This window comes from Gossypium hirsutum, chromosome A04 (genome assembly GCF_007990345.1).
Source record: "Gossypium hirsutum isolate 1008001.06 chromosome A04, Gossypium_hirsutum_v2.1, whole genome shotgun sequence".
NCBI lineage: Eukaryota > Viridiplantae > Streptophyta > Magnoliopsida > Malvales > Malvaceae > Gossypium > Gossypium hirsutum.
Window position 1 is genome coordinate 59,912,998 of NC_053427.1, and position 8,279 is coordinate 59,921,276.

Consider the following 8,279-nt stretch of genomic DNA (forward strand, 5'->3'; position numbering starts at 1 on the left):
TTGGAAAAAGTTACAAGAAGCTTTAGGGACAAAGTTGAATTTTGGCACGGCTTTCCATTCGAAAACCAACAGTCAGTCAAAAAGAGTAATTCAGATTCTTGAAGACATGTTACGGTGTTGTGTCCTTGAATTTCAAGGCTGTTGGGAAAAATATTTACCACTAGTAGAGTTTGCCTACAACAATAGTTATCAATCGAGTTTGAAAATGGCGCTTTATGAGGCTTTATATGAGCGTAAGTGCTAAACACCTTTATTTTGGACCGAACTCAAAGATAATCAGATTCACGTGGTTGACTTAGTCAAAGAGACCGAAGAGAAAGTAAAGGTAATTTGTGGTTGTTTGAAGGCCACTTCGGATAGACAGAAATTCTACGCAGATTTAAAATGAAAAGAAATTGAGTTTCAAGTCGGTGATAAGGTGTTTTTGAAAGTATCCCCTGGAAGAAAGTCCTTAGATTTGGTAAGAAAGGAAAATTAAGTCCACGTTTTATTGGACCTTATGAAGTGACTGAGAGAATTGGACCGATAACTTATCGACTAGCTTTTCCATCCAAGTTAGAGAAGATCCACAATTTTTTCCATGTGTCGATGTTGCGTCGTTACCGTTTTGTCCCTTCGCATGTTCTTTTGCCGAGATTGAGATTCGGTCAGATATTACTTATGGCGAAAAACTGGTTAAGATTTTAGCTCGGGAGGTGAAACAATTGAGGAATATGAGTATAGCACTTGTAAAGGTATTATGGCGCAGACATGGGATTGAAGAGGCCAGATGGGAGCCCAAGGAGGCCATGAAAGACCAATACCCAAATCTTTTCACTGGTAAGATTTTCGAGGATGAAAATCCCTGAGGGGGAGAATTGTCACAACCCGATTTTGGGGCTAGTCAGAATAGTGGTTTCGAAACCACTAATCCGACGTCAGAGAAATTATTTATATATATATTATTTTAAAGATTATAACATGTTTACATGGATGGATGAAAACTTTGATGAATTAATTTTAGCGGTTTTGAGCTTAATTGCGAAAAGGGACTAAATCGCATAGAAGGAAAAAGTTTTGTTTTACTAGCACATGGTGTTAAATTGTAACACCCCAAACTCGGCCTGGACGTTATGGTCGAATCTGCGATGTAACATTGATGTGTGTCTTGAAAGGTATCATTCCGCTTGAAAACTCCGTATTAAATCAAAATCTCTGTAGTAATCTTCTACAACCTTATAGGTATCCTGATCGTTATGAAAAACTCAAGTAGGTATAGCAAAAGTTAATCATTTCGGGTTTGTTATTACTTTCTTTTTTAAAAACAATGTTTATTGCGGAAGCTTTTTGAAATATGTTGTAATAGCGTGGTGTTTTGGAAAATATTTGTCTTTTTGAAAACTCGCGTCCTATTACTAACAAATATATACATCAAAGTAATTAATACCCCAAACTAAAGTAAAAATTTTAAGAGGCCTTATTACATAGCAAATACCAAAATTAAATAGCTTAGAGGATAAAAGTCTAAAATAGTAGCAAAAGCAGTTGTGTGGCCTTCATCGAGCCCCTCGCAGCAACGACCTGCCTAAGGATTACCTGCACAGGAAAGAAGAAGGGTGAGTTTATGAAAACTCAATGTGTAATCCCTTATTAGACAAACAATCAGTCACACCATAGGCAATTTCAGTCTGGGCCTAAGCCTGTTTCAGTAACAGTCTAGTAACAGTTAAGGCCTTACCCCATACAGTTTCAGTAGTAGTGTGGACCTTAGCCCATTACAGTAATAGTAATAGAAATGCAATCAAAAGTCCTACCCATCTATCCTCTACACTCCACTCCGTCCAGCCTTACACTCCATGAAGGGATAAAATCAACCCAACCATCCCGACACTCCAAAATTAGCACTGGATGCCGCACTAAATAGTATATGTAGTAGATCTGCCAGTACGGTACACTTCCTCCAAATATATCAAACCCAACCACCATGTAATATGTCACGTCATAATATCATATGTGTATGCAGAAATGTCAAGTTCAGATACAATTATACACAACATAGGGGTATATCAGTCATTTTATCAATATGGGGTCTAAACGTACTTATCGAACAACATAAAGTCCACAGTCGTCTCGAGCGACCCGTGCAACCTTAACACTCAATCAATGAAATTGGGCCCAAAACCCATAATATGGCTCATGTGGGCCCACACGATCGTGTGGCCCAATAAGCCCAAAAATGGCCTTGGCCGTGTGAAACACACAACCTGGCCCATTAATCTCCATACGTCAGTGTCGTTTACCCGTGTGGGGCTCACGAGCCCATTGGGCCTGCACGACCCATTTCGACCCAGCATGGCCCAAAACGACCCAAGCCCATGAAATCGCTCATGGTGGCCTCTACGATCGAACACCCACATTTTTTACTTTCAATTCACCACACGAGTGAGCGTACGCTCGTGTAACGGTACTAGTCAGGTTTTACGGCTTTTGCTGATTTATGATTATAACATGTGATTACACATCTGTTCACGAAAAAGCACAAAAAGTCCACGAGAACTCCAACCTACATTCATTCACAAGATCCAGTTAATCGCATACCAATCATCCTATCCAAAACCCTCCACAGACATAACTTGCCCAAAAGCTTACCCCTTACTAGAACAAATTAGCCATTTATGGGTTGCTCGCTGAATCTGTTGTAAGAGACCAATGAAAAGGCTTTAGGGTTTATCTTCATTCCAAACACATTTATCAACCATCAACAATTGAATAGTTTGTACTAGTTGAACAATCACTTATCGAAATTTAATGCCCAAACTAGGAGGAAGAATATGCAGCCTACACCCACAAAAGTCAGAAGTGCACAATTGATAGAGGCAAAATGGAACACTTGTACCTTTCAGACAACAGCAGCATAGGGAGATATTAGTTATAAACGGGGCAGAAGAGAGAAAGAGAGAGGAAGAATAAACACATACCCTCACATCTGATTAGTCGAACATCAAAAGTCCAAAACTGAAAGTTTAGAAGGAGAGAACAGGGATTTGGCCACAATACAAAAATGAAGAGAAGGAAAAGAGCAAGAACAATCGGCTAAGGTTATAGTGTAGAGAGGAGTGGGAATCAATTAATGCAGAAGACTCGAATGAGAGGAAGTAGGAAAGAAAAGAAAGGTTTCGGCTAGAGCAAACCGAATTGAGAAAAAGAAAAGAATCAATGGTATTTGGTAATAAGTTGTGGAGGGAGGAACAGAGTGTTTGGTCAAAAGAAAGCCCCAAAATGAAACACTAGAATACCCGAATGGTCACCAGAAGAGTTCGGCTGACAAACAATTAACTAAACACCTACGCGAGACGAAGCAAAAGAGGAGAAGCTACAGCAAAAGAAAGCAAAAACTGGGCATATTCAGCACCAAATGCCTAAGACCGCTTTGGCATAAAGGGAGTCCAACTTTCGGCAAACCGCTACCTATTCCCCACTCCTTGATCCACTCCTTAAATCTCTCCTTAAATCTCTCCTCTAATCCCTCAACCGACCAGTTCAAACCCCTTTCAAACTCCCCTTAATATTCGGCCACACACTCCACTCTCCCTCAACCACTCCAACTGCCCACTAGCTTTAGAGTTCTACTAGTACTCAACTTCCCACACTGCACAGCAGCAAAATAAATACCCCTTGTGAGCAACAAGGATCGAACTCAAGACCTACTAGCAGCAGTAACACGCCACTATCCCCTGGACCAATAGCCTTTTTATGACTTGATTTCCCTGCAATTATTTAAGAACCCACCATCTAGCAGTAAAGTTTTTCTTCAATTAAAACAAAATTGTTTGCTAAAGCTCAGGTTTGAACCCAAGACTTCCCACACTTCTCAAGACACTTAACCATTAAAGAAAACAAGCCAACATGCAATATAACACACAAATTTAATCACTTAAAGATTTGGGGCGTTACAACTCTACCCTCCTAAAAGAAAATTTCAGCCTTGAAATTTACCTGATCAAAACAGATGAGGGTATTGTTGCCACATTGCCTCCTCGGGATCCTATGTGGCTTCCACAGAACTGTGATTATGCCATAGCATTTTAACCAGTGGGACGGACTTCCTCCTTAGAACCTTCATATCACGGTCTAAAATCAGAACCGGGTCTTCCTCAAAGGTCAAATCTGGCCTAACCTCAATCTCCTCAATCGAGACGACGTGTGCAAGATCAGAACAATATCGCCTTAGCATAGAGACATGGAACACATCAAGAATCTAGTCCAACTCTGGGGGTAACTCAAGTTGATAGGCAATGATCCCACATGTTTCAGTATGCGGTAAGGCCCAATGAATCTAGGGCTTAACTTGCCTTTCCGACCAAACCTCAATACCTTTTTCATGGTGAGACCTTAAGAAACACCAAATCCCCCACAGAATACTCAGTCTCCTTACGCTTCAGATCTGCGTAGGACTTATGTCTATCTGATGCTGTCTTCAGTCGATCCAAATTAGTTTAACCTTATCCTCAGTATCGGAAATCAATTCAGAACCCAGAACACGCCGCTCACCCAAATCAATCCAACACGTAGGAGTACGACACCTACGACCATATATTACATCATAAGGTGCCATCTGTATGTTAGACTGGTAGCTATTGTTTATGCAAACTATGCCAACGGTAAGGAATCCTTTTAATTTCCCCGGAAGTCAATCACACAACTCCTTAACATGTCCTCCAGTATCTGAATCACCCTCTCTATTTGACCATCTGTCTGAGGATGGAACGTAGTACTGAAGTCCAACCTTGTACCTAAAGCCTCGTGTAACTTCTTCCAGAACCGAGACGTGAAGTGAGGATCTCTATCAGATATTATAGAAAACGGTACCCCATGCAGCCTCACTATTTTTGACACATACAACTTAGCCAACTTCTGTAACGAGTAATTAGTACGAACAGGTATGAAATGGGTAGATTTAGTCAATCAATCTACGATGACCCTTACTGAATCCTTCTTGGTAGGCATTAAGGGCAGCCCACCAATGAAGTCCATAGTTACTCTCTCCCACTTCCAAAGTGGAATCTTAACTGGCTGAAGTAACCCTGAAGGCAACTAATGCTCCGTCTTAACCTACTGGCAAGTTAGGCATTTACCCACAAAATTAGTAACTTAAAGCTTAAGACCTGGCCACCAATATAACTCCCGAAGGTCTTGGTACATCTTATTCCCGCCAGGACGCATAGCACAAGGACTACTATGGGCCTCCTACAGTATCGACCGCTCAAATCAATATCCCTCGGTACACAAACTCTCCTATAAAAACAAAGTACCCCTTCGCTATTCAGTCTAAAATCTAAAGTTTTCCCACTCTCTACCTATTGGAAATGAGGACCCAATGACTCATCCTCCAACAGACTGCCATCATTGAATAAGCTGAGATGAGCAAACATCCCCTTCAGATCAGTCACAGTCCTATGGCTCAGTACGTCGGCTACCACATTAGCCTTACCAGGATGGTATTCAATCAAACATTGATAATCCTTGAGTAGCTCAATCCATCTACGCTGCCTAAGGTTTAGCTCCTTCTAAGTGAGGAGATACTTGAGGCTCTTGTGATCCGTGTAGATGATACGCTTCTCACCATATAGGTAATGCCTCTAAATTTTCAGTACGAACACCATTACGGCCAACTCCAAGTCATGTGCCGGATAGTTCGCCTCATGTGTCTTATGATGACGAAATGCTTATGCCACTACCTTACCTTCTTGCATCAGCATACACCACAAGCCAACATGTGATGCATCGCTGTAAACAGTAAATTCCTTCCCAGATTTTGGCTGTATTAAGACAGAGGCCTCAATCAGAACTTTCTTGATAAATGCCAAATTATACATATCTATACCCCAAATACTTTGCATATTTATGGATGTTTATTACTAGATTTGTGGATTTTTGTGCTCTTAATCCAGTTATTTCATGTTTTGTATGAAAGGAGCCAAAAACAAGCTACAAAGGGATAAAAACAAACCAAATCGAGAAGATGACATGGCCTAAGCCTTGCCACACGGGTATCTCACACGCCCGTGGCCTTCGGGGGTGTCGACCAAGGTTTTCACGATTCACACGGCCTAGCCATTGAGCCCACACAGTCGTGTGCAATTCAACGGATCGAACACGGCTTGGTAATCACGTCACACGGCCGTGGCACACGGGCGTGTCCCTTTTTCAAAGAGTTGTATTTTTACACAGAAAAGGATACTTAGGGAGGAAGAAAGCCAAACCAAAGCCTATATAAACACTCTAAGTGTGACCTAGAAGGGGGCCGCTCTTTCCAGAACTTTTCTAGAATACAGTACAACACGCTGGGAATTACTTGAAGAAAGCCAGACAATCTATCTCACAAGCCGGAGCTACTCCAAGACTGAAGATCTCTCTCAGAATTCCTTCAGGGGTTTTAGAGTTTTCTTTATGTTTTGTTATTTTATACTTTTGAGATGTACTCTTATTTTATTATGAACTGAATCCCTTAGATACCTGAGGGGGATAAAACCTATGATGGATCTTGTTATTATTATCTGAACTGTATGATAAATACTTGATTTGTTCTTAATTATGTGTTCTTAATGCTTGAGTTAATATTTCAGGTATTAATTCATGATTTGATGTGCTTATGCAGAAGAGGAATAGTCCCGGCCTAAGAGTAGATTTGGCATAGTTAAGCAGAGTTGATCGAACGCCTAGAAATAGGGTTACAAAATTTTTCCAGATTAGGGTGAAACCTTATAAGGGGATCCATAGATCAAGTTAATGCAACCCTAGAGTGTTAATTAGAGAAAAGTCTCGGTTATTCAATCTAGGGATTAGACGTTATTAGTCTTGAATAGGGATAATAACTTAACTTAAGGATATCTACGGATCAAGTCAAGTGAATAAATTATCCGGTTCAGAGTCAGATAACAAGTGAAATCTAGGTGGATTCCTTCTTGGGTGTCGTCTTTATCAATTGCTTTTCTTGAAGTCTTTTTCCAAAATTTCTCTTTGCTTTAATTAAATCAGTTAATTAGTTTAAATAATTAGTTTAATAAATAAAGCCTTTTATTCTTAAGCTAGATAATAAAAAGATAGTTGTTACTAGTACTTTTGGTTCCCTTGGGTACGATATCCCAATCTTGCCATTACTATACTATTGTTTGATAGGTGCGCTTGCCTTTTCATCGTGATAATAGTTAGTCTAGGTTTGATCTTCATGATAAATATTTATTACTTGTTATGAATCACGCGATTAAGTTTTTGGCGCCGTTGCCGTGGAACTAAAATTTAGGAACACTAAATTTTTATTGCTTTAGCCATTTATTTTTCTTGTAATTTTATTTTATTTTATTTTATTATTTATTAATTTACTTTTTCTCTCTTGGCCGGCTTTTATAGTTTATGACTAGAAGAAACCCGTCAGGACCATTACTCTTTGACGAAGAAATCGATCGTACAATTCGCAAAAATAAAAGAGAAATAAGGCGTAGTTTACTCTACACAGAGAACGAGCGAGAAGACAATACTCAAACCCCAACCGAAGAGATGGCCGAAAATCCAAGCGATCAGCTGCCTCCTGCAATTGCAACTAATCAAAATCCTGCTCCACGTACTATGTATGATTATGCTAAACCTTCCTTAACAGGAACTTAGTCTAGTATAGTTAGACTTGCTATTGCTATGAATAATTTCGAACTAAAACCTAACACAATTTAGATGCTACAGCAGTTTGTTCAGTTTGATGGTTTGCAGGATAAGGATCCCAACACGCACTTAGTGAATTTTCTTTAATTTTGCAATACATTCAAAATCAATGGCATTTTTTATGATGCCATTCGTCTTCGGTTATTTCCCTTTTCATTGAAAAACAAAGCTAAACAGTGGTTGAACTCGTTACCACGAGGGTCTACCACTACTTGGGAACAAATGACAGAGAAATTTTTACTAAAATATTTTCTGCCGGCTAAAACGACTAAATTGCGTAATGATATCTATTCTTTTGTGCAGATGGATTTAGAAACACTTTACGATGCATGGGAGAGATACAAGGACTTACTAAGAAGGTGACCTCACCATGGGTTACCGCTTTAGCTGCAAGTTCAAACATTCTACAATGGTGTGAATCCCTAGACAAGACAAATGATTGATGCAGCTGCTGGCGGAACCATCAACAATAAAACACCAGAAGATGCCTATGAATTCATAGAGGAGATGTCACTGAACAACTATCAGTGGCAAGTTATGAGGACAAAGCCAACAAAAATAGCCGGCGTCTATAACATCGATTT

At 39.8% G+C, this 8,279-nt stretch overlaps 1 non-coding gene across 1 annotated transcript; it reads right to left on the reverse strand.

Annotated features, from left to right (window-relative positions):
- Positions 1 to 7,965: 7,965 nt before the first annotated feature.
- LOC121228672 (small nucleolar RNA R71) lies at positions 7,966 to 8,072 on the reverse strand. Its single transcript, XR_005926247.1, has one exon. It is a non-coding gene; the product is annotated as a small nucleolar RNA R71 (small nucleolar RNA).
- Positions 8,073 to 8,279: the final 207 nt, after the last annotated feature.